Raw genomic sequence first — 24,565 nt, 5'->3', positions numbered from 1 at the left:
CTGCTATACCTCACCTTTAAACCCAATGTTTTTTATTGCGATACAGGTTGCTGTTGTTGCTGTCTTTTCCAGCTTGTTGTTATCAGCTTGGAGTCCTCAAGGTGGAGACAAGTTAGAGGGAGGCTTAAGGACGTAAACGTTGGGCCTGAAAACTATAGGGAACTTTCAAGAAGAAGAAAAACACATCAGAAATCCAAAAGATTTGCTGGGCGTGACTCTTAAGTGCCAATTTGGCAAAAGTTGTGAGCATAAAATTGTCCCGCAGGAAGGATTCGCTGTCCTTGTTCAATATTAAACATGCTTGTTGCTGCTGTTCTTGAGCGAGCCAAAGGAAGCAGATAGAAAACACACTTTATTTTTCAGATAATGTATATGGGAAAATGCAGATAAAAGAGACAGATTTTCAAAGGAAATCACAGCAGGTGGGTGGCAATAATGTGCAATCACCCAGCATGCCTGTAAAATCTCACATTTGCATATGCAAACAGGGCTACCGCACAGGCAAATCAGGGCATAGAATTGTTCCTCCTTTCTCTCTTGCTTAGATGGATGGTTTGACAGATTCCAAGGCTGTGCATTTCCAGTCCAACTGTCACAGGCACGATATTCACTGAAATTTATAAGCGCCACCTGGTCAGAAACAATGACTGTGTGTTGCAACGAAGCTTGATATACAAAATAAAGAGAGAGTTGTTTTTCTAAATGCTTAGGGCATGCTTTCGCTAAAACTAACTCAGATTGTTTCAATGGGCAAGGAAAAGCATCTCACAGTAGAATGAGGAGGACTTAAAAATGCTTCTGTTTGGTGCTAGATCATATCCCCAAAGTATTTTTCTCTAAAGTCACATCCACAGCATACATTCAAAGCCCTCTTACATGACTTTAAGAGTCATGGCTTCCCCCCAAATAATTTTGGAAGCTAGTTTGGTAAGGGCGCTGAGAGTTGTTAGGAGACCCCTTGCAGATCTGTAATTTCGCAGCACTCTTAGCAAACTGCGGTTCCCAGGATTCGGGATGGGCAGAGCCATACCTGTTAAAGGGGTAGAGAGTGTTTTAAATATATGGTGCATTTGTGACCTCAGGACTCAAGCTCTTCAGATACATTAGTAAAAGTCCTTTGGCAGGTAGGGCACAAGTCATCTGGTTGGCCGCTGTGAACACACAATTCTGGACCAAATGGGCCATTGGTCTGATCCAGCAAGCTCTTCTTATGCCCAGCTGCCACAGGCTTCAGACCTGGTAAGATCCCTCTTAACACTGTCCAAGTGTACAATTGAAGGAGAATGAAGGGGTGTGTGGTTTCAACTGAATGTTGAAGCCCCAGGCCTTAGAGGAAGGGACACTATAGTGTAACATGTATTAGAAAAGTTCTGTAAGGCAGGCCACATCTCTCTGGGGCAGACAAAGAAGCTGCCTTAAACCAAGCCAGGTCATTGGCTCATTTATCTCAGTGTTGTCTCCACGGACCGGAAATAGCTCTCTGGGATTTCAGACAAAAGTTTTTCCCAGTCTGACCTGATGATATGAAGGACATACTCTCCCACATGTTGAGGAGAAAAACCGAGAAGCCATCTTCCCACGCAAGTCATGTGACCCACACAAGATCATGGCCCTGAATAAAACTTTTCTTGGGGCCACCACCCAAAAGCATGTGTTTTGGGGTGCAGTACAAGATCACAGCCCCCCCCAAAGCACTTTGGAGAGCGAGATCATAGCGCCCAAACTGGCCATTGTGCTCTTGTGCAAGAAAACAGGATGTCCCAGTTTTGTTGGGACAGTTGAGAGGTATGCAAGGTTTGAAACTGAGACATTCTACAATGCTCTACTACTGAACCACAGCCCTTTATTCTTTTTCTTTTTTGCAAAGTGTAAAAAAAATTCAGAGGCAGTATACCTCCGAATACCAGTTACTGGTGTCCATGAGCAGACAAGGGCTGTTGCACTCATGCCATTTTTTCCATATTCTCAGAGGCATCTGGTTGGCCACTGTGACAAGAAGATGCTGCCCTGAGTTGACCTTTTCACCTAATCCAGCACGGTTCTTATGGGTACCAGAAAAATAATGGGATGAAGTTGAAGGATGTGTTTAAAAGCTACAGTACATGAATGGTGGCTACAGGCCTGAAATCCACTAGGAGTAGATCCCACTTAATCCCTTAACCTTTAATATTCCTGGCTACAACCCGAGTCTGGAGTGGGATTTCCCACTTTTTCCTAAACGTGTAGTGCTTTTAGGTGTTCAAAATGTTTCCTAAATGCTTTCCTAGATGGTGCTTTTAAATATGTTTTTATTCCATTCTGAATTTTCTGTTTTAACGTTTTGCCGCTTGCCGCCCTGAGCTCCTTTGGAAATGCATAAAGCTGTGTGTGGATTTTTTAAACGGAATAATCTGTGAGGATTATGTATGAAACACTGCCAACCACTAGGTGGTGCTGTACCATGTCCTTATAGCCAGGGGAAGGCCAGTGGTGAGCGAGCTCTTTCCCTTGGTACATCTATTGCTCCAGGTATCTGGACAGCATTATGGCACCTTCTGAAGCTAACCCCAACATTTTGACACAGAGGTTTGCAGGATATTATTATCCTGTTCAGGAAACACTTGATAGAGAAATCCAGAGGAGAACTGCAAAAGCAAAGATCCATTAAATTGCTGAGCCAAGAAGTGAGAAGAATTACCAGCCAGCAAATACCTTGAACCAGGCATATAAGAGAGAGAGAGAGAGAGAGAGAGAGAGAGAGAGAGAGAGACCATCCTTTTAGCACCAGGATGGTTGGAGCTAAGATGGGTGTGGAAACGTCCTGTTTTCAAGCAATTGCCAAATGAAGCCCAAATTCTCCAAATCCTGTCAACATCCTTGCAGCAACTCTCCTTTGAATTCTCAGGCACAGATTCTGCCAGGCATGCCGCAGTCTGACCACAAAACATGCCAGCAATGAGGCTACAGAGGCCATCGCTGCTATTGTCTCTTTGTTGAGGTTTATCTTCCAAGCGCCATAGATCATCCCTTTAATAGTGTGTGACTGGGGCCATGTTCCAGTTAAGCTGCCCCTCCCCTTTGAACAGTGGGCAGGTCAGACATCTGCTCCCAGCAGCTGACTCCCCCATTAAAATGATTATTTGCGGCCATGCACTCAACTTAGTTAAGTTTCGATTGTCTCTGCTATCACAGTTGAATTGCTAATGTGGCTTAGAGGGCGTTAGGAGCTGTTCGGCCAAGGAATTCATAAGAACTCGTGCAAGGACTATTTTCTGCTCCAGAGTAGCATAACAAAGCATTCCGTACACAAACGATACACTATATTTAGTTCAACAAGTGGGGAATATTATTTGGAGAAAAATTATTGGAGAACAATAGTGAACAATAGTGTTCCTTGCTGGAAAGCTGGACCATAAAGAAGCCTGATCGCCGAAGAATTGATGCTTTTGAATTACGATGCTGGAGGAGACTCTTGAGAGTCCCATGGACTGCAAGAAGATCAAACCTATCCATTCTGAAGGAAATCAGCCCTGAGTGCTCACTGGAAGGACAGATCCTGAAGCTGAGGCTCCAATACTTTGGCCACCTCATGAGAAGACTCCCTGGAAAAGACCCTGATGTTGGGAAAGATGGAGGGCACAAAGAGAAGGGGACGACAGAGGACGAGATGGTTGGACAGTGTTCTTGAAGCTAAGAACATGAGTTTGACCAAACTGTGGGAGACAGTGGAAGACAGAAGTGCCGGGCGTGCTCTGGTCCATGGGGTCACGAAGAGTCGGACACGACTAAACGACTAAACAACAACAACAAGTTTTCCTTGCAAACGGTGTGTTTGTACACGTCATCGTGTGAGCTACCGCAGTAGCTTCAGGTATTGGAAACAGGAAACCGACAGGAGAACTATACTTCCTGGTCCAATCTGGAGCTTTCAAGCTCACAGCCCCAACTGTCCGATGCTCAGGGGCTAAAGCTGTTCTGGCCTTGCCAATTAAAAATTGATATATGCAGATTAGATAGCAGCGATCAACCCCTTGTGCCAATATACACGGAATGAAATAAAAATAAATTGATAATGGGAATCACAGTGGGAACATCTCATCTAATACGACTATCATTTTCAGGATGTAGGAACAATTAAAATGTTCTGCACATTATTTTGAAAAGTGCAGCAGCCAGCAAAAGGAAAGGAAAGAAAAGGGCAATTAGGAAGAGTTGAAAATGCCAAATGTTTCATAAATCTAGTATTTTAAATTACCACATTTAACCCTTTTGCTGTTGAAAATGAAAGTTAACGAGGTTGCAAAATGACTGTTTTCCCTCCCTAACAAAGCATACAATTATTTTTTATTCAGAAGCTAAAGCATGGTTTTTATCTCTATGTGTATATTTATGTGCTTGTTTGTACATTCTGTACGCAGCCTGATTTTGCTACAAGGTGTGAACTAGGGATGGAGGAGAGATTTGTTGAGTTTGCATATTTATCTGAACTGAACCTACCCAGTTCACACAATAAAGGTAAAGGGACCCCTGGGACCATTAGGTCCAGTCATGACCGACTCTGGGGTTTTTGCGCTCATCTCGCTTTATTGGCCGAGGGAGCCGGCGTACAGCTTCTGGGTCATGTGGCCAGCATGACTAAGCCACTTCTGGCGAACCAGAGCAGCACACGGAAACGCCGTTTACCTTCCCGCTGGAGCAGTACCTATTTATCTATTTGCACTTTGATGTACTTTCGGACTGCTTTCTTCTAAAATCTGCAGTTCTCCAAATTTTTGGATGCTGATCTCTACCCAAAGAATGCATACAGAAATGTACATACAGTGGTACCTCGGGTTACAGGCGCTTCAGGTTACAGACTCTGCTAAATCAGAAATAGTACCTCGGGTTAAGAACTTTACTTCAGGATGAGAACAGATATTGTGCGGCAGCGGGAGGCCCCATTAGCTAAAGTGGTGTCTCAGGTTAAGAACAGTTTCAGGTTAAGAACGGACCTCCGGAACGAATTAAGTTCTGAACCCGAGGTACCACTGTTTTACTGAAAATACTATGTAAAATTGCATTCTATCAGAGAGAAATTGCTTGGAGAAATCTGTCTGTCTCATGAGTGCTCCTTTGCGGGTCAAGTCAAACCATTGGAGACTTACAGCACCTGTTGTGGCTGTAGAGACTGATACGGGAGAGACATGTTTTGTTGCAGTTGGGTCAGAGGAAGGCGCCCGGTTGTGCTGATGCCATTGCACAATGGCATTTCTTCTCCCTGAGCTCCTCCCAGTGTTCATTCCTCCTCTGGTCATTGCTATGGATGCCCAACCTGGCTGCCTGTCCCCAGGCACTGCAGTCGTCTGCAAGGGATGCCTGCATGGCAGGGTTGATCTTGCCAGCCTACATGTCACCTTGGCAGACATATTTGCAACATGCAGTTGGTCTGCCAACTGGCCTGGTGCCTGAAGCCAGCTCTCCATAGAGCACATGCTTGGGACTCCTGCCATCTTCCATTCTGTGAAACATGACCAAGCCAGCGTAGACGTTGCTGAGACAGGAGTGCAAACATGCTGGGAATGTGGGTTTGGGAGAGCACATGTTTGTTTGAGGCTCTGTCCTGCCATGTGACACCCCAAATCCAGGGCCGGATTTAGGTTTGATGAGGCCCTCAGCTACCGAAGGTAATGGGGCCCTTTATATGTCCAGCTGTCCTTTGTCAGCAACAAATTGACTCTGTTTTTTTGTGTTGAATATATGCTATATGGTAATTTACAGACCTAATAGGTATCTAAAGCCATTTGCACATGCAGAATGTAGGCACCCTATATATAGAAATGAACCAACCAGTGATATTTGGGCAACCAAAATGGTCAAAGGTCTGGAAACGATGCCTTATGAGGAACGGCTAAGAGAGCTGGGCATGTTTAGCCTGGAGAAGAGGAGGTTAAGGGGTGATATGATAGCCATGTTCAAATATATAAAAGGATGTCACATAGAGGAGGGAGAAAGGTTGTTTTCTGCTGCTCCCGAGAAGCGGACACGGAGCAATGGATCCAAACTACAAGAAAGAAGATTCCACCTAAACATTAGGAAGAACTTCCTGACAGTAAGAGCTGTTCGACAGTGGAATTTGCTGCCAAGGAGTGTGGTGGAGTCTCCTTCTTTGGAGGTCTTTAAGCAGAGGCTTGACAACCATATGCCAGGAGTGCTCTGATGGTGTTTCCTGCTTGGCAGGGGGTTGGACTCGATGGCCCTTGTGGTCTCTTCCAGCTCTATGATTCTATGATTCTATATTTTAGGGAGCAGGCTAGCAGGTGGGGCCCATGACTTACATCACAGGAGCCTACACAACACAAAACACTGTTGCTGTATGTAGGTTTTATTTTATTTGTTTTTTTTTATCTTATGTTTTGGAAATGTACATCCAGTTGTTTTTTCCTTTAATTTTTTTTGGGGTCCCCCAAGAGAGTGGGGCCCTAAACTATAGCTTGTTTAGCTTAAACATAAACCCAGCACTGCATCTTGATATGGGCTGTTAGCATCGCATTCTCCGTATCCTTGAGGAGAAGGTCTCATCTGTGCAGGAATGTTCTCAAAAAATTTATTGGTTTCCACAATATTATAAACAAACAAACAAACAAACAAACACACAAGACAAACAAACATAACAAACATAAATCATAGCCTTATTGAAAATTACAGTTATTAACTTTGTTAAGTGACTTCCTCGCTTCCCCTTGGTTGAATTTCATTGCATGTCCTTTTAACGGTTTTCCAAATCCCAATTTTTATGAAATTTAACTTAAACATTAACATCCTTAAATCTTTACCTTATATAATTAAACATATTAATTCATCACTTAACATAAACAAAAGCCTAAGCCTATTAGGTATCTGCAAGCTATTTCTGGTTAATTTAACTTAACAAATTTAACCAAATAATCATTAAATTTATTCCATTCTTCCTGATATTCCTCCTCCTTCTGGTCGCTGACTCTTCCAGTTAGGTCGGCTAGCTCCGAAAAATCCATCATCTTCATCTGCGGAGAAATGAATGTACTAGGGGAAATTGCGTACATAAATGTGTATACCAAGAGGAACGTGTGCAAACAGTGTTCAAATTTTCAGGTGGGTTTTTCTTTTTTAAAACTGCAGGCGGGTAGGGGAATGTGGTGAAGTGGTGAAGTGGTCAGTCAATGTGAGAACAGGATTCTGGACTCGATGGGCCATTAGCCTAATGGTACATGCCTGTTCGCCAGAAGCGGCTTAGTCATGCTGGTCGCATGACCCGGAAGCTGTACCCTGGCTCCCTCGGCCAATAAAGCGAGATGAGCACCACAACCCCAGAGTCGGCCACGACTGGACCTAATGGTCAGGGGTCCCTTTACCTTAATGTACGGGGACACGGGTGGCGCTGTGGGTTAAACCACAGAGCCTAGGGCTTGCCGATCAGAAGGTCAGCGGTTCGAATCCCCACGACAGGGTGAGTTCCCGTTCCTCGGTCCCTGCTCCTGCCAACCTAGCAGTTCAAAAGCACGTCAAAGTTCAAGTAGATAAATAGGTACCACTCCAGCGGGAAGGTAAACGGCGTTTCCATGCGCTGCTCTGGTTCGCCAGAAGCGGCTTAGTCATGCTGGCCACATGAACCGGAAGCTGTACACTGGCTCCCTCAGCCAATAAAGCGAGATGAGCGCCGCAACCTCAGAGTCGTCTGCGACTAGACCTAACGGTCAGGGGTCCCTTTACCTTTACCTTTACATGATGCCCATATGAGGGAAATCCTGATTAGGCCAAAATCCTAACTCAGGTGGAGAGGCAAAGGTGCTCTGAACTCCTTTTGACATGCTCCACATTCATGGACAGCAATGTGTGGCCACCCACCCACAAGGTCTCTGTCTTTCTGGGGTTCATGATCAGATTATTGATCCACATCTAGACACTGGTCCAGAGCTTGCCCAGTCTCCCCTGACTTACATGTGCAGTCTCAGCTTGGAAGTCGAATGGAATCCGTTCCGGAAGTCCATTCGACTTCCAAAACGTTCAGAAACCAAGCGCGGATTCTGATTGGCTGCAGGAAGGTCCTGCAGCCAATCGGAAGCCGCGGAAGCCCCTTCGGACGTTTGGCTTCCAAAAGAACGTTCCAAAACTGGAACAGTCACTTCCAGGTTTCGATCGTTCAGGAGCCAAAACATTCAAGAACTTCCAAGGTACGGCTGTAATAGAGAAATAGAGTTGTGTATCATTGGTGTCCTGATGACACCTTGCTTCAGATTTCCCAATGGCTATATATATATATATATATGGTTAACAATAATGATAATGATAATGATGATGATGATCATAGAATCATAGAATCATAGAGTTGGAATAGACCACAAGGGCCATCGAGTCCAGCCCCCTGCCAAGCAGGAAACACCATCAGAGCACTCCTGACATATGGTTGTCAAGCCTCTGCTTAAAGACCTCCAAAGAAGGAGACTCCACCACACTCCTTGGCAGCAAATTCCACTGTCAAACAGCTCTTACTGTCAGGAAGTTCTTCCTAATGTTTAGGTGGAATCTTCTTTCTTGTAGTTTGGATCCATTGCTCCGTGTCCGCTTCTCTGGAGCAGCAGAAAACAACATGGAGCAGCAGAAAACGATGATGATGATGATGATGATAAAATATACACCCTCCCTATCTGGGTGGTTTCCAGCAGATATAAAAACATAATAAAATATAAAAAACTTCCCTAAACAGGAATTTTGCTGTGCAGTTCTCCAGCCAGGCAATGTGTGCAAAAACCCATATACATGAGTAAAGTGTGAACATATTGGTGAAAATGACAAAAAAATACATTCTGCTAGGAGGAACTGCTTTGCAAAAATAAAAATAAAAAAAATTGTGCACCTTAAGCAAAGTTGAATAGATAAATCTGCACTAAAATACTGACTAATTTTCATGAGGACTTTTTACTTTTAATGCAAACTGATGTGGAAACGCGGATAAGTGAACGTAACTACGGAACACCGGGAAAAAGAAACCGAGATTGACAGATTCACCTACCCCCTAGTGCACACTCCCTCCGTTTGCCAACAGCTGGAAGTTTCCCTCCAGCTTGAAGATCCAGTGATTTCTAGCTGTCACGCAGCTGTTGCAGAGACTCATATCCTCTCCCAGTTAGAAGACAGAACACTAAGAAAAGTCAAGGACCAAATGCCTATTCAAGTTTCAATTGCGCTTTTATGCCTGGCTGTAAATTCTGCCTTCTGCTTTCTCCCTGGTTCCAATATGGCTGTTTCTGTAAGCTGATGAGATTGGAGCAGGGGACTCCCACAAAAGATATTTGAAAAGTTTTCAGGACCCTTTTTCAAAGAGGCATCTTGGTTTAAACCCACCCCCTACAAAAAAAACAAAAACCTTCCTTTCCAACATGCTCAAAAGCCATTGAACTGTTGTTCAGACAAGCCTAACGTCGACCGTTGCACAATGGCGCTCATAAATTACTCACACCTTCTTTTGTGACTCCGGTCCCAGCCGCTGAAGGAGCATAGGCATGAGCACAGAAACACAGTAGCTTCCAGCTCTGTCCGCCCGCCCAGCCCAGCAGTCTTTTCTTGCCCTGTTTAACCTTCCTCACCACTCCCATTCAAGTTAAATCGAATGCTTAAGCAGCCGAAAGCAGGCGGCGTGATTCAGGGGCCCAGATTGTTAAGTGGGCCTCCTGTTTAAACCTTTGCTAATATTTGCAGGCGTGTTTTATGTCAGACGGCAGGAGACCAGGCCTAAGCATTGGCTGCCATGTGGGTAGCGCAAAAAAACAACAACAACACACCCCACAATTTCTTTCTTCTGCTTCTTACAGAAGAAATCTCCTCCCCCACTGCCTAGACAGGCACAGTTTATGCTAAGGATGCCGTCAGGCTCGTGATTGCAATGGCTCAGCACACAATCTGTGTGCATGCCTTGATTCTGCATACACACACAAAAATATTGCTAAACAATTTTGAGTGTGGAATTTAGGGTTGGACGAGGAGTACAGCATCTTGTGAATGTCAGCTTTCTTTCATTTTCTTAAAAGAAAGGTTCTAGTTTTCAAAATACCCTAACGTAGGGTTGCCTTATGTCTGGGTCTTCCCAAACCTCACCAGGATTTCAATGGCGGAATTCCCGAAAAGCAGTGGGTTCATTCTGGATTTTTGGCAACATAACCGAAAAATTGTGGCGTTCCCTCCCCCCAAAAAAAGCTTACCAACTTGGGAATTTGCTTCAAAAAGAAGAAGAAGAAGAAGTCAACAAATTGTTTGTGTCCAGGTTTTCACTTCTTGAAATATGGCAACTCTACCTAACGAGTACCCAAAAAAATCTAGTTGTGCTTTACTGTGACATAAGCTTACATGGACTTTGTGTCTTTCTTTTTTTTTTCTTTTTGCTGCAGGAGACTCTATTTGATTTTTTAAATTGGGTTTTATAAACAACAACAACAAATTTTATTTATACCCCACCCTCCCCAGCCAGAGCCGGGCTCAGGGTGGCTAACACCAGTAAAATTACAGTAAAAACATAATAGGAAAAAAATCAATTTAAAATACAGGTTAAAATGCAATTTAAAATGCAGCCTCATTTTAAATGTAGCCCATAGATCAAAACCATAAGGGGAGGTGTCAGGGAACTGCCATCGGAAGGAAGGGAGGTGAAAGGGCTCACACAGGTTGGGAGAGACTCAGCAGCTGAAGAGGGAACCAGTAGGGGGAGAGGAGGTGAGCTGAGGGAAAGTGAGCTGGAGGGATGGCTCAGAGACACTTCCAGCGAAAACAGTGGGGAGGTTTCAGGACCTCCTGTAGGGACACCCACTCCTCGCCGGAAACTGTCACGCAGAGAGTCCAGAAGACGTGTTTCCGTTAAGGAGCTTTTATGTTGGAAGCGATTCCGAAAGCAACCACTGTCGGAATCTGCTAGTGAGTAGAGGAGCCATGTCTGAGGGGCTCCGTCACAGACAGAGGTTTGTGGACTTGAACAAACTCTGAGGGGATACGATTTTACGCACAAGCAGCTCATCATCCCATCTCAGGAGGGAAACATAAGGGTCAGACTGAGTCCAAACCAAAGGCCAGGCGGAACAGCTCCGTCTTGCAGGCCCTGCAGAAAGATGTCAAGTCCTGCAGGGCCCTAGTCTCTTATGACAGAGCGTTCCACCAAGTCGGGGCCAGTACTAAAAAGGCCTTGAGCCCTAGCTGAGACCAATCTAACCACCTTGCGACCTGGGACCTCCAAAATGTTGTCATTTATGGACCTCAAGGTCCTCCGCGGGGCATACCAGGAGAGGCGGTGCTGTAGGTACGTGGGTCCTAGGCCGCATAGGGCTTTAAAGGTCAAAACCAGCACCTTAAACCTGACCCTGTACTCCACCGGGAGCCAGTGCAGTTGGTAAAGCACTGGTTGAAGGTGATCCCGTGTCAAGGACCCCGTAAGGAGCCTCGCCACGGCATTCTGCACCCGCTGGAGTTTCTGGGTCAGCTTCAAGGGCAGCCCCGCTTAGACCGTATAACGTTATACAAATAAGTATACCAAGTCTTCTCTTGTCATTTGTATATCACGAAAATAGCATGATAAATGTGGGAAAATATCTTTATGGCACAACTCCTGGGGAAGGGCCGTAGCTCAGAGGTGCTGCATTTGATTTCCCCGCAAGAGTCCTCTGGTTCAATTCCTGGCATCTCCAGGTAGGGCTGGGGATTTCCCCCTGTTTGAAAAGCTGGAGAGCCATTGGTAGCCACTGTAGACAATACTGAGCTGGAGGAACCTAAGGTCCCAGCTGGTATAAGGCAGCTTATGCCAACTCCTTCCGAAAACTCCTGCAGCTAAGCTGGTGCCAAACGTCTTGCTCTGCTTTCCATTGGACCACATCAGCGAGTCCCAGAGGTGAGTCTTGTGTCTGGGCAGCCCTGGACCTCAATACGCACTGCCTAGGCTCGCACCCCAGGGAGGTCACTTGGGTGCTGCTAACACAGCACTTTGATTTCACCTCCAAAGGCGCACTCCATTGCATCTCAAGACAAATGGATGCCAACAAGAAGGCCTGACAGATATCCAGGCCGACACGTGTCCGTGTTGCTTCTCTTCATGGGCCTCCTTGCAGCATTTCAACATGCTTGCTTTTCAGAGCACGTTGTACGATAAACATACTCAAAATGGAGACAGAAGGAGAACAGCTTGATCACAGCCTGCTGCTGCCCTCTAATCTGCCTGCTGCAGCTTCTGCTGTTGCTATTTTGGCTGCTGCTTCCTTCAGAGTTGCCTTCCCTGTGCAACTGCTTCGTCTATTAATTGGGGAGTCAGGGGGAACGATGGAAATCCAGTGGGAAACCTGCCACAAGGGGCATTAAGAAGGGGGAGGTCACAATCCTGTGGCGAATGGACCAATGAATACAATAAAAAGAAAAAAGAATGTATAAATATGACTGTCTGTTGTTTTGTCATTTACAAGAAAGGAGATTCCTGACTAAACATCAGGAAGAACTTCTGACAGTAAGAGCTGTTCAACAGTGGAACGGTCTCCCTGGGGAGGTTGTGGACTTCCCTTCCTTGGAGGTTTTCAAACAGAGATTAGATGGCCATCTGACATGGATACTTTAGCTGAGATTCCTGCATCGCAGAGGGCTGGACTAGATGACCCTCGGGATCCCTTCCAACTCTACAGTTCTATGATTCTCCCATTCAAAGGGGTAGTAAGTGGTTGTAAGGTAAAAAGGTAAAGGACCCCTGGATGGTTAAGTCCAGTCAAAGGCGAATATGGGGTTGCAGTGCTCATCTCGTTTCAGGGCAATGGAGCTGGCATTTGTCCACAGACAGCTTTCGGGGTCATGTGGCCAGCAGGACTAAACAGCTTCTGGCGCAACAGGACATCGTGATGGAAACCAGAGCGCACAAAAATGCCGTTTACCTTCCCGCCGCAGCGGTACCTATTTATCTACTTGCACTCGTGTGTTTTCAAACTGCGAGGTTGGCAGGAGCTGGGACAGAGCAACGGGAGCTCATCGCATTGCGGGGATTCGAACCGCCGACCTTCCAATCAGCAAGCCCAAGAGGCTTAGTGGTTTAGACAACAGCACCATCCACTCCCTCTGCTCTGAGTGGTTGTACACCTAGGTGGCCCCAGCAAAGGTTCTTTCTGAGCTCGGGGGCCCTCAGCCAGTGACTGATCTTGGAGACTTCCAGTACCAGGCCTGACTTTACTCATTGACTCCGTTGAGGGCGCATATCCAGCCAAGGCAACGTTCAAAACCACCCTGAGTATGTTGTGGGAGGCACATCCACTGCCAAAGCGCAGAGCTCATACTTCTTAAACCCCTACCCTCCCTTCAGACTCTTTTCCAACTTGGTCAACAACATGCGGCTCTTTCAAACCCAATCCCCAACAAACTCAGCCTTGTTGGGTCACAGCAGCCTCCTGCCACTAAGTCACCAGAGCTTTTAAAAAGTCAAAAGAGAGAGAGAGAGACTGAATTGAATTAATTCTTCCACACAGTGCCCCACCAAATTAAGCTTCTGTAGTAAAGGTTTATTGACTGGGAAACAATGGCCCCTTAATCCCTTAGATGCTGCCAAGGTCCAGAGCGGTTGCTGCTAGCTAGCTGGCTTCTAAGTGATTATTTCTTTAGAGAACTATCCCCCCCCAACCCGATCCCCTCCCTGCTCTTTTTTCTCACTTGGCCCCCACCTTTAATGTAATCTCAAAGGTTATCAAAGTCCTAAGTGGCAGAATAGCCTCAGAATCTCATTTAGAACTTTTCAGGAGAGGTGACCTTAGTTCTTCACTGTCTGGAGAACCGTATTGCCTTGTGGCCATTTGTGGGATGATTGCTCATTGCATGGGATGGGCACTTCATGCCAAGGCTGAGCTTAGAGGGTGAGGCAAACCCTTTGGAGGCATTGTGCAGTTTACTTGAGCAGTGGTGGTGGTAGGGGAAACAAGCCTGTCAGAAGAAAAGGTCCATCCTCTCTGGAAATGCCAGCAGTCATTTCAGTCTTATACTTCGTCTCAAGCAGTGAATGGAGAGATGCCCTGAAAAGATTCTGAACATTTTATTTTTTTATTTTAAAATAATTTCTATTGAAGATTTTCACGAAATACTAAAGAACGTGCAATGTCTCTCTTTGTTGTTCAAATTATTAAAGTCTTTTGGTTACGTTCAGTGTAAAGACAATATGGTATCCAGGGGTACGAGGAGAGAATAGAGGGGAGAAAGTGGGTGATTAACTAATTTTTCGTTTTTCCAACTTGGTATATCCGTTAGGTTTTTGTGTCAGGGTCATTTGGTTAGGTTCTCTTTCTATACATTTATTGGTTTACATAGGCAGTGAGAGAAGGTTGAGGGGGGCTCAGGGTGTGGTTGCTTGCCTTTGATTGACTGCAGTGAGATTCGCTTGCATGTATGGAAATATTATTGGGTCTAGTTAGCTATATTGATCTGTATGGATTCTGTTGGTAGATCCCTGCTATCGCTTGTCCCTTAAGGTAAAGGTAAAGGAACCCCTGACCATTAGGTCCAGTAGTGGCCGACTGGGGTTGCGGTGCTCATCTCGCTTTATTGGCCGTGGGAGCCGGCGTACAGCTTCTGGGACATGTGGCCAGCATGACTAAGCCACTTCTAGTGAACCAGAGCAGCACACGGAAACGCCGTTTACCTTCCCGCCAGAGCGGTACCTATTTATCTACTTGCACTTTGAGGTGCTTTCGAACTGCTAGGTTGGCAGGAGCAGGGACCGAGCAACGGGAGCTCACCCCATCGTGGGGATTCGAACCGCCGACCTTCTGATCGGCAAGTCCTAGGCTCTGTGGTTTAACCCACAGCGCCACCCGCGTCCCTATCACTTGTCCCTTATTGCTTAATAATAATAATAATAATAATAATAATAATAATAATAATACTTTTATTATTTATACCTTGCCCATCTGACTGAGTTGCCCCAGCCACTCTGGGCAGCTTCCAATACAGATACAAACATAATAAAATGTCAAACGTTAAAAAATGCCCTAAACAGAGCTGCCTTCAGATGTCTTCTAAAAGTCTGGTCCTGATCATTAGTTGGAATCTCCTTTCTTGTAACTTAAAGCCATTGGTTCATGTCCTACCCTTCAGAGCAGGAGGAAACAATTCTCTTGAAACTGCAGTCCACTTTCCCTCCATCGTGGGACCGAAGGCAGCATATCGTGCTCATGTGGTCCCTCATCTGCCGACACTGATCCCACTCAGGTCTGCTTAGCTTCTTCATGTACCTTCAGATCATATACCCTGAAACTCTTGGAGTTTCTCAGATCCTGACAGAGGGCAGAGAGAGAAAATCACGCACCCACACCCAAATTTACCTGAGATGTTGCCAAAGTTTTATCCGCCCTGAATCTTCTGCTATTTGGATTTCTCTGACCTTAAAGAGAAGATGCAGCCTGTTATTGGGTTATACAGCTCTCACTTTCAGACACCTGCCAGCTTCCCTCTCCCTCTGCACACCTCTGATGTTGCTCTGCGGATAAGGGGACTGTCTCCCGCACCACCTGTCACTCACTCCACAGGTATGGCACAGTCAAGTGTCAAAGTTCACAGTTGGAAGCAGTGATAACCTGCTTTTTCTGCAAGGCAGCAGGGATGTAATCCCCACCCCAGGGTGTTTTCTTTTGAGTGGCACTCACTGGTGCTATTTCCGCTCGAGTTCACTGCCTTTCCGCATAAAGGGTTTGTGTCTAGCTTCTTACGCAGCTTGTTCCATGGACTCCACTGATGCTGAAAGAGACAACTTGATTGACACACTTTCTGCCCATCTTATCTGGGGAACTGGAAAGTTTCCTCTACCCTGCCCTCAGAAGCACTTCTGTGTATCAAAGCATGGTGAATGCTTGCGGGGAGCACAGCTACCGGAAATGTCTAGACGATATCCCAGAAGATGCAATAAACATATGAAACTGATTGCACCTTTTTCTATCATGGGGGAAGACGAGATGCACCAAAAAATAAAAATAAAAAATGGCATGCTGTGTGTGCATCCCATCAACTGAAGCAGGCTTCCCCAAAACCAAGTGCCTTCCAGATGTTTTCAACAACTCCCATCATAAAGGATGAGACTTCTCCCTGTCTATTGGCTATGATGGCCGTTGCTAACAGGTGGTTTTGTGCACAATGGCTATGTTCTGCTTCTACTGTCAGAGCAGTGGTGTGGCGTGGGTTGCCATAGTCCGGGTGTATGTGGAGAGGGACGTGGGAGGGAGGGAAATGGGCAGAGTATACATGCACAGATAAGAAAAGTAGAGTCATTCCATAGTCTGGAGAGGTCACTTCCTGGTCCACAAGGAGAAGACGTTTTCAATGGAGCCCAGCAATGGAAGTTCACAGCTGTATTGAGACAGCACCGGGTACTGAAATTTTGCACCCCCTAACAATTTTGCACCCGGGGCAACTGTGTCAGAGGCATCATGCCTCTGAGTACCAGTTGCTGGAAGTGCTGTTGTGCTGATGTCCACCTTACAGGCTTCCTCATAGGCATCAGGTTGGCCACTGTGAGAACGGGATGCCATTGGCCTTATCCAACAGACTCTTCTTATGTCCTGATGTATAGTGCACCCCCTGAACCAGCTGATCAGTGCTGTTGCTGGTTTTGTCACAGGGTTTTGTGTGTTCATCCCCAAAGGCAGGGTTGAAGGGAAGATCATCACAAAGAGCACCTGTTTGTACATTCAGCTGGCTAAGAATTGATGTCTTTCCAACTAACGTGGAAACTGACTATGGTATGCCCTGTACTCGCATAATGAATTCCCATTGATTCTCCCTCTCCCTTTTGATTGCAAGCAAGTTAATGCATTAATGGTCTTAGGAGCATCACCCTTATCCTTTTAATATGTATGTTCATTATTGGTTTTGCATATAATAAGGACAAACATTTTTTTTTTAAAAAAGATGTAATTGTTAATTAATTACAGCGATCATCACAAAATGAGGGCAGGGTAATGTGAGAAGCCCATTGTGGTTGGTAATGAGCAGGGCGGCACTCATAATTAGTAGTGTGAGAAGCCCAGATTGGTAAATTAGGACAGGATAGCGAGAGAGTTTCTCCGTACTGGAAATTATCCCAAGAGAGATTATAGGAGAGACAGGAACATCCCATGCATGGCCTGGAGAAAGTGGATGGAGAATGATGGACATTCAATGAAGCCGATTGTTGGAAGATTCAGGCAAAATAAAGTCCCTCAGCACATATTTAAACTATAGAATTTGCTCCTTCAAGAAGCAGCGATAGCCACCAAGTTGGATGGCTTTGAAAGAGGATCAGACCAATTCAATACCATGATGGCTATGCTGGTAGCTTCGAGAACACTATCCAACCATCTCGTCCTCCGTTGTCCCCTTCTCCTTGTGCCCTCCATCTTTCCCAACATCAGGGTCTTTTCCAGGGAGTCTTCTCTTCTCATGAGGTGGCCAAAGTATTGGAGCCTCAGCTTCACGATCTGCCCTTCCAGTGAGCACTCAGTTGAAAGAGGGTTAGACCAATTCAATACCATGACGGTTATTCTCTATCTCTACTGTTGGAGGCAGCAATGCTTCCAGATTTCAGTGACTGGAAACCATGCGAGGGGAGAGTGCAGTTGCACTCAGGTCCTGTTTGCAGACTTCCCATTGGGACATGTTGTGGGTTGACCACTGCAAGAGCATGATGCTTGGCTATATGGACCACTGACCTCATCCCACAGCGTTTTTCATATGATCATTTTTGCAATTGAAGGCTAGGATTCCAAGAGCTTGTACAGTGGTACCTCAGATTAAGTACTTAATTCGTTCCGGAGGTCCGTTCTTAACCTGAAACTGTTCTTAACCTGAAGCACCACTTTAGCTAATGGGGCCTCCTGCTGCTGCGCCGCTGGAGCCCAATTTCTGTTCTTATCCTGAAGCAAAGTTCTTAACCTGAAGCACTATTTCTGGGTTAGCGGAGTGTGTAACCTGAAGCGTATGTAACCTGAAGCGTATGTAACCTGAGGTACCACTGTATGTAAAACACTTCTAAATGTGCCCACTGAAAGTCTGAACTCGGAATAATATTGAACTAGATGTGGACTAGTCAATCGAGGCAAGAGGGAGGTGCTGTTGGTGGGTCTCCTTGGGTTCCCATATTTGGATGGGGTTTTGTCTGGAGAAGCAGTTGGAATCTGGGGACCCACCAGCCTAATTAGACCTGGCAAAGAGCCCACTTTGGCCCATGAGCCTATTCCCCATAGACAACTCCCCACTGCCCCACACCTGATATCACATGTGATAATGTCTGGTATGAAGCTTTACAAAATACTCCCACTGGGCCCAGAGGTATTGCTGACAACGTGCTCCAAACCTCCAGATAACCCCACTCAGTGTTTTCATGTAGATATTAAACAGCACAGGGCATTGAGCCCTGAGAAACCCCACACTGAAGGCTCCATGGGACCGAAGAACCTGTTACGATATTGAATCAATGCAGCCGCGAGCTGCTGGTAGCTTGAAAACAAAACATAATGGGAATGTTGGGACTGTTCCGTGGGAAACAGAGGGACAGTCAATTCACAGTGCAGAGGGCACCGGAATTAGCTCAGAGTGTAATATGAGCTGTACAGGAAGTACAGGAGGAGTTTGTCTCTCGACTGCTGGAGCTTGAAGAGAGCAGTCATGATTTTTGTAACGCTGCAAAGACAGAAATAAAGGCATGTAAATACGTTTCTGTCTATCTCTTTCCCCTGCCCGGGGGGGGGGGCAGAAAAGGGGGGGGTGTTCTTCTCACGCTGAGAAGGATCGCCTATCGCGACCTAGCCTGGATCCTGCCGGGAATGCAGACAGGGAGGTCAACAGGAGATCAAGCCGGGTGCCTGGAGAGTGGCCAGTTTCTCCTGATAAAGGCTTGATTCCCAACAGAACCTTCCCCAATCAACACCCTCTGGGAACATGCACCCAAGAAGGACCAAAACCACAGCAAAGCGGTGCCACCCACCCTGAGCTCGTACAGCCATTCCAGAAGGATACCATGGCTGATGGTATCGAAAGCTGCTGAGAGGTTGAGGAGAATTAATGGGGACACATTTCCCCTGTCTTTCTCCCGACAGAGAGGTGACCAATGCAGTTTCTGTGCCAATACCAGGCCTAAACCCCAACTGAAATGGATTTAGAAAGTCAGTTTCCTCCAAGAGTGCCTGGATCAGGTCTGTAACGATTTGCTCAAGAACCTTGCCCAAGAAGGGGAGATTAGCAACTGTCCTGTAGTTACTTAGACTGTCCGAATCCAGTGAGGGTTTCTTGAGAAGTGGTTTCATCGGATACCCCTTATCTAAGAGCATATTTCCTCCCGCCTTCAGATGTATCTCTTTATCCAGCTGCAGATATAGTTAGATTCAATTGATTTAAAAGATTTCGTTTATCAGATGACAGCTGCAGAAACAAAGCAAGGTCTTGCTACTTAAAAACAAAATTCTCTTTTAAAAACTCACAGTGCATTTTCTCTCTTCAATTATTTAGCACACAATCTTGGCCCCATTAAAGGCAGACTTAGTGGGGCTTGTTTGCAAGTTACTGAAAACATGCAGCTTTTTAATTGCTGGCTGAGGCAGGGGTGGGGGGTGGGGTGGAAAAACAAGGAGTACTTTTCTACCCCCCACTTTCAACTTCACAGCGGCGCTTAATTACAAGCTAGAAGGCAAAGAGCCAGGGACTCAAATCACCTTTCTCCATGAGAACAGCAGCCACAGATAGCAGAGCAACTGTTCACTGATTTGGTAGGTGGAACAGAAGATGAGCATGGCTGAATCAGGCCAGCGGCCAGCTAGAGGCCTATGAAAAACCTGCAAGCAAGAGCTGAGTGCAATTGCACTCTCCCCATTTGTGATTCCCAGAAACCCACAAATTTCAGAGGCTTAATGCCTCTGAAAGTGGAGGAAGAACCAAGAAGAATTACCCACGAAAGAAGAATGGAGGATGAAACTGATGGACTATGCAGTGCTAGATAAATTAACAGGAAGGATTCGAAACCTGCGGGACCAGAGATTCTCAGAAGATTGGAGTAAATATACGAACTATTTGAAAAGTAATTGTAATGAACAGGATTGCAAGAAGAAGAAGAAGAAGAAGAAGAAGAAGAAGAAGAAGAAGAAGAAGAAGAAGAAGAGTTTGGATTTGATATCCCGCCTTTCACTCCCCTTCAGGAGTCTCAAAGCGGCTAACATTCTCCTTTCCCTTCCTCCCCCACAACAAACACTCTGTGAGGTGAGTGGGGCTGAGAGACTTCAGAGAAGTGTGACTGGCCCAAGGTCACCCAGCAGCTGCATGTGGAGGAGCGGAGACGCGAACCCGGTTCCCCAGATTACAAGACTACCGCTCTTAACCACTACACCACACTGGCTCTCTTTTTTGTAAGGAGGATTATTTGAAATATTGCAAAAAGGACTATGAAGAAAATGATTAGTTAATGATAATTAAGAGTAATAGAAAAATTAGGAAATGCAGAGTAAGTGATAAAAACGGAAAATCACGAGAGGTGTTGACGGAAGTCTAAAACATTGTATAAGATGAAAAGATATGTTGTATGACTGTTGGAACTGATATGTTAAAAAATTAATAAAAATGTATTTTTTAAAAAAAAAGTGGAGGAAGAACAAAAACCATCATGGCAAGTAGTCACTGATTAGGCCTATACCCCATTAGTTTGTCCAAACCCCTTTCAAAGCTCTCCAGGTTTGTGGCCATCATGACTTCTCCTGGGAGCTAATTCCATAACTTAACTATGCGCTGTGTTAAGAAGTCTTTTCTTTTGTCTTTTAGCAGGCCAGCACTGCAGTCTAAGCTGACACACTTGAAACCCCAGAACACAGTCTACCAGTCTTGGAGTGGAAACTGGTTGAAGGAACCACAGCTTAGTGGCAGAGTATTTGCTTTACATGTAGAAGGTCCAGGGTTCAATTTCTGGCATCTGCCTGAAACCCCGGAGAACCACTTCCAGGCAGTGTATTTTTTAAAAAATCATTATATTTTATTAAATTTCAAAAATTTCACACATACACTCCAAAACATAATCTTTTTTTCCCCCCAACTTCCCCTCCCATTTTCCACTGTGTTTTTAATTTCTCCCCCTGTTTTCTCTCTCTTATATCATAACCACCATACAATAATCTCCAATTCCTTCTTTTGCTCATAGTTCAAATCCTGCTCACGAATTCGTCATACTGTAATATTTTGGTAAATATTCCAAAATTGGCTTCCGTTCTTCCACAAAACAATCCTCATTAGGTCCTCTTATTTTTGCTGTTAGCTTTGCCACTTCAGCATAGTCCATCACTTTATTTATCCGTTCTTCTTTGCTGGGAACTTCTTCTTGCTTCCATCTTTGTACACAGAGGATCCTAGCTGCTGTCATTACATACAGCCACTGCCACTAGACGGACCAATGAACTGACTCAGTATAAGGCAGCTTTGCATCTTATTATGTTGCTATGGTTGCACTGGAGATAATATCCCAGTCTGACGGTTGAAAGTTGCTGAGATGCACACACAAAAATGTGCCTTACAGTACCAATGCTGAAATCCCTAGATACCATATATGAATGAAAGCAAGCTTCTTTGAGCATATCCCTAACTGGGTTAGGAGTTCATAAGTGGGACACTGGTGGCACTGTGGTCTAAACCACTGAGCCTCTTGGGCTTGCCAATCGGAGCGTCGGTGGTTCAAATCCCCATAACGGGGTGAGCTCCCCCTTGCTCTGTCCCTGCTCCTGCCCACCTAGCAGTTCAAAAGCACACCAGTACAAGTAGATAAATAGGAACTGCTGTGGCGGGAAGGTAAAGAGTGTTTGTGTGCGCTCTGGTTTCTGTCACGGTGTCCCGTTGCGCCAGAAGCGGTTTAGTCCTGCTGGCCGCATGACCCAGAAAGCTGTCTGTGGACAGGCTCCCTCGGCCTGAAAGTGAGATGAGCACCGCAACCCCATAGTCGCCTTTGACTGGACTTAACCATCCAGGGGTCCTTTATCTTTTTACTTTAGGAGTTCATACATACAGAGAACTGGTACTCCTATGTTCATAGGTAGGGCCAGGCAGGTTGCATGGTTAGCCCTAAAAAATGATCTACAATTGACTCAATCTACTTCTGGGTTGCTGGACTGCAGTTAAGATTTGCTGAGTTATGAGCATACAACCTTGGCTGCTGGAAGTGCATGCCGCTGGATCAGGGCCAGTCTATATTTCTCTTTAATGTGTCCGTCAACAGTAAATTTTTCAACAAAACTTTCAAAATTTAAGAGTTCGGGTTCAACAGGTTGAGCTTTCGAAAGGGCCTTCCCTTCACTTAGTGTTGTTGGATAATAAGAACAAATGTTGTTGTTTAGTCGTTTAGTTGTGTCTGACTCTTCGTGACCCCATGGACCAGAGCACGTCAGGCCCTCCTGTCTTCCACTGCCTCCCGCAGTTTGGTCAAACTCATGTTCGTAGCTTCGAGAACACTATCCAACCACCTCGTCCTCTGTCGTCCCCTTCTCCTTGTGCCCTCCGTCTTTCCCAACATCAGGGTCTTTTCCAGGGAGTCTTCTCTTCTCATGAGGTGGCCAAAGTATTGGAGCCTCAGCTTCAGGGTCTGTCCTTCCAGTGAGCACTCAGGGCTGATTTCCTTCAGAATGGAGAGGTTTGATCTTCTTGCAGTCCATGGGACTCTCAAGAGTCTCCTCCAGCACCAACTGGAGCAGGAACCGGCAAGCCACTCCAGTATCCCTGCCAAGAAAACTCCATGGACAAAGACAACAGGCAATAAGAACAAATACAAGACCCTGAATTCATTCTGCAGAAATCAACCCTGCCCAGGAACTCTGAGCCAAAGCAAGGCTTAATCCCATTAATTCCCTTCCACATCTTGGAGCGAGGAGATGATGACTTTCTGTACGCAGCCTGCAGGCTTCCAAAGCTTTCTGGCTCTGGTGACACGGCACTAATAGTGTCCTTGGTGCAGCGCAGGGACTAAATCAGTGTCAGCTCCAAACCTCTTTGGATCGCTGCGTGCAAAGTGGAGCGTGGCCAAAGCCTGCTGAACCAAATGACGCACCATGATCTTGAAGCACTCGTCAGAACGAAAGGCTTTCCTCCTTTGATGCTGGCCACTTTTTAAGCAGCTGTTTATTTGCAGCCAACTGTACTTTTGACGTGTCAGAGACCAAGAACATAATAGGGTTTTTTTAAAAAAAAAACCCAACCCAAACACCTAATATGGCAAATCCTCTAGGGATGAATTACTGGTATCAATCATGCCAGTTATGCTGTAGAACAGTGGCCTGGCTGAATAGTGGCCCCTGATAGATAGATAGATAGATAGATAGATAGATAGATAGATGAGAGAGAGAGAGAGAGAGAGAGAGAAAGAGAGAGAGATAATTTATTAAGGTAAGAGACTAGCTTATAAAACATAAAACACACTTGGGGGTACAATCCCAGAAGGAAAACAGACATTTAAAACAATGTACAACAATAAATTTAAAATTTATAAATGCAATAAGTGTATAGACACTTAAAACTTTAAGGTAAGCTACCACAGAGAGATGACCCAGAGTCACCCATGGAACCGAGTTTGGGGATTTTCTTAACGAACTAGTTTGGGTTGGGGGATGGTCTGTGCCCCTTCTAGAGTTCTGAAATATACTCGGAGTCGAGTGTGGATTTCATGCTCTTTATTCAGCTCATAGTAGTGAGGAATGCCAGTTCCTCCAAAATGTCTGCTTTACATACATTATTTACACAATGGGCCCTGCGTGATTGGCTAATTCCGGGATTCTCCTGTAGGCCAATCAGGTTGCGGATTCACTTCCACCTGGAGCTGGATTGGGTGGCTCCTGCGGACCGATCAGACTGCTGCATTCTGGATCCTATTGTTCTAGGACCAATCAGACTGCTGCATTCTGGATCCTATTGTTCTAGGACCAATCAGACTGCTGCATTTTGGATCCTATTCAACTCAGTACATAACAAGTTCCTATGATCATTTATGGCACCGTGCATACCCCAGCTCTACTACTGTTACATAAAAGCAGGAAGCAGGCTTCTAATGTCCTGTGTCGCCCAGAGCCAGGCTGGGTGGGGAATTTCACTTTTCGGCCAGCCCCAGAGCCCACCCAGTATGGTGAGAACTTCTCCCCTCCCTCACTCGGGTCCACGCTCCCCTTATAGAGGGAGACACTGCCATGACTTTCCTGGGCTAAAGAGAAACGAGCAAGATAGCTGCCCGGTCTATGCACCTGGATGACTTAGGAGACGACAGCACTGAGGAGGTAGAGTCCCAATAATAATAATAATAATAATAATAATAATAATAATAATAATAATAATTTTTTATTATTTATACCCCGCCCATCTGGCTGAATTTCCCCAGCCACTCTGGGCAGCTTCCAATCAAGTGTTAAAAACAATACAGCATTAAATATGAAAAACTTCCCTAAACAAAGGAAGAATGGATACAGAAACTTATGGAATGTGCAGAAATGGCAAAATTTATCAGAAGAATAAGAAGTCAAGATGACAAACTTTTTTTTAATAAAAGATTGGAAATGGTTTATTGAATATTTACAGATGAATTGTAAACAGATAAGAACAT

General features: G+C 45.4%; 1 long non-coding RNA gene across 1 annotated transcript; it reads right to left on the bottom strand.

The window, feature by feature from the left end:
• Positions 1–6,561: 6,561 nt before the first annotated feature.
• On the bottom strand, positions 6,562–9,322 carry LOC308470686. Its single transcript, XR_013982555.1, has 2 exons — positions 9,008–9,322; positions 6,562–7,001 (listed from the first exon to the last, which is right to left on the bottom strand). It is a non-coding gene; the product is annotated as an uncharacterized lncRNA (long non-coding RNA).
• Positions 9,323–24,565: the final 15,243 nt, after the last annotated feature.

Source organism: Podarcis pityusensis (genome assembly GCF_964106645.2).
Source record: "Podarcis pityusensis genome assembly, chromosome: 1".
In the NCBI taxonomy this organism is placed as follows: domain Eukaryota; kingdom Metazoa; phylum Chordata; class Lepidosauria; order Squamata; family Lacertidae; genus Podarcis; species Podarcis pityusensis.
This window is presented reverse-complemented; position numbering and strand designations above follow the sequence as displayed.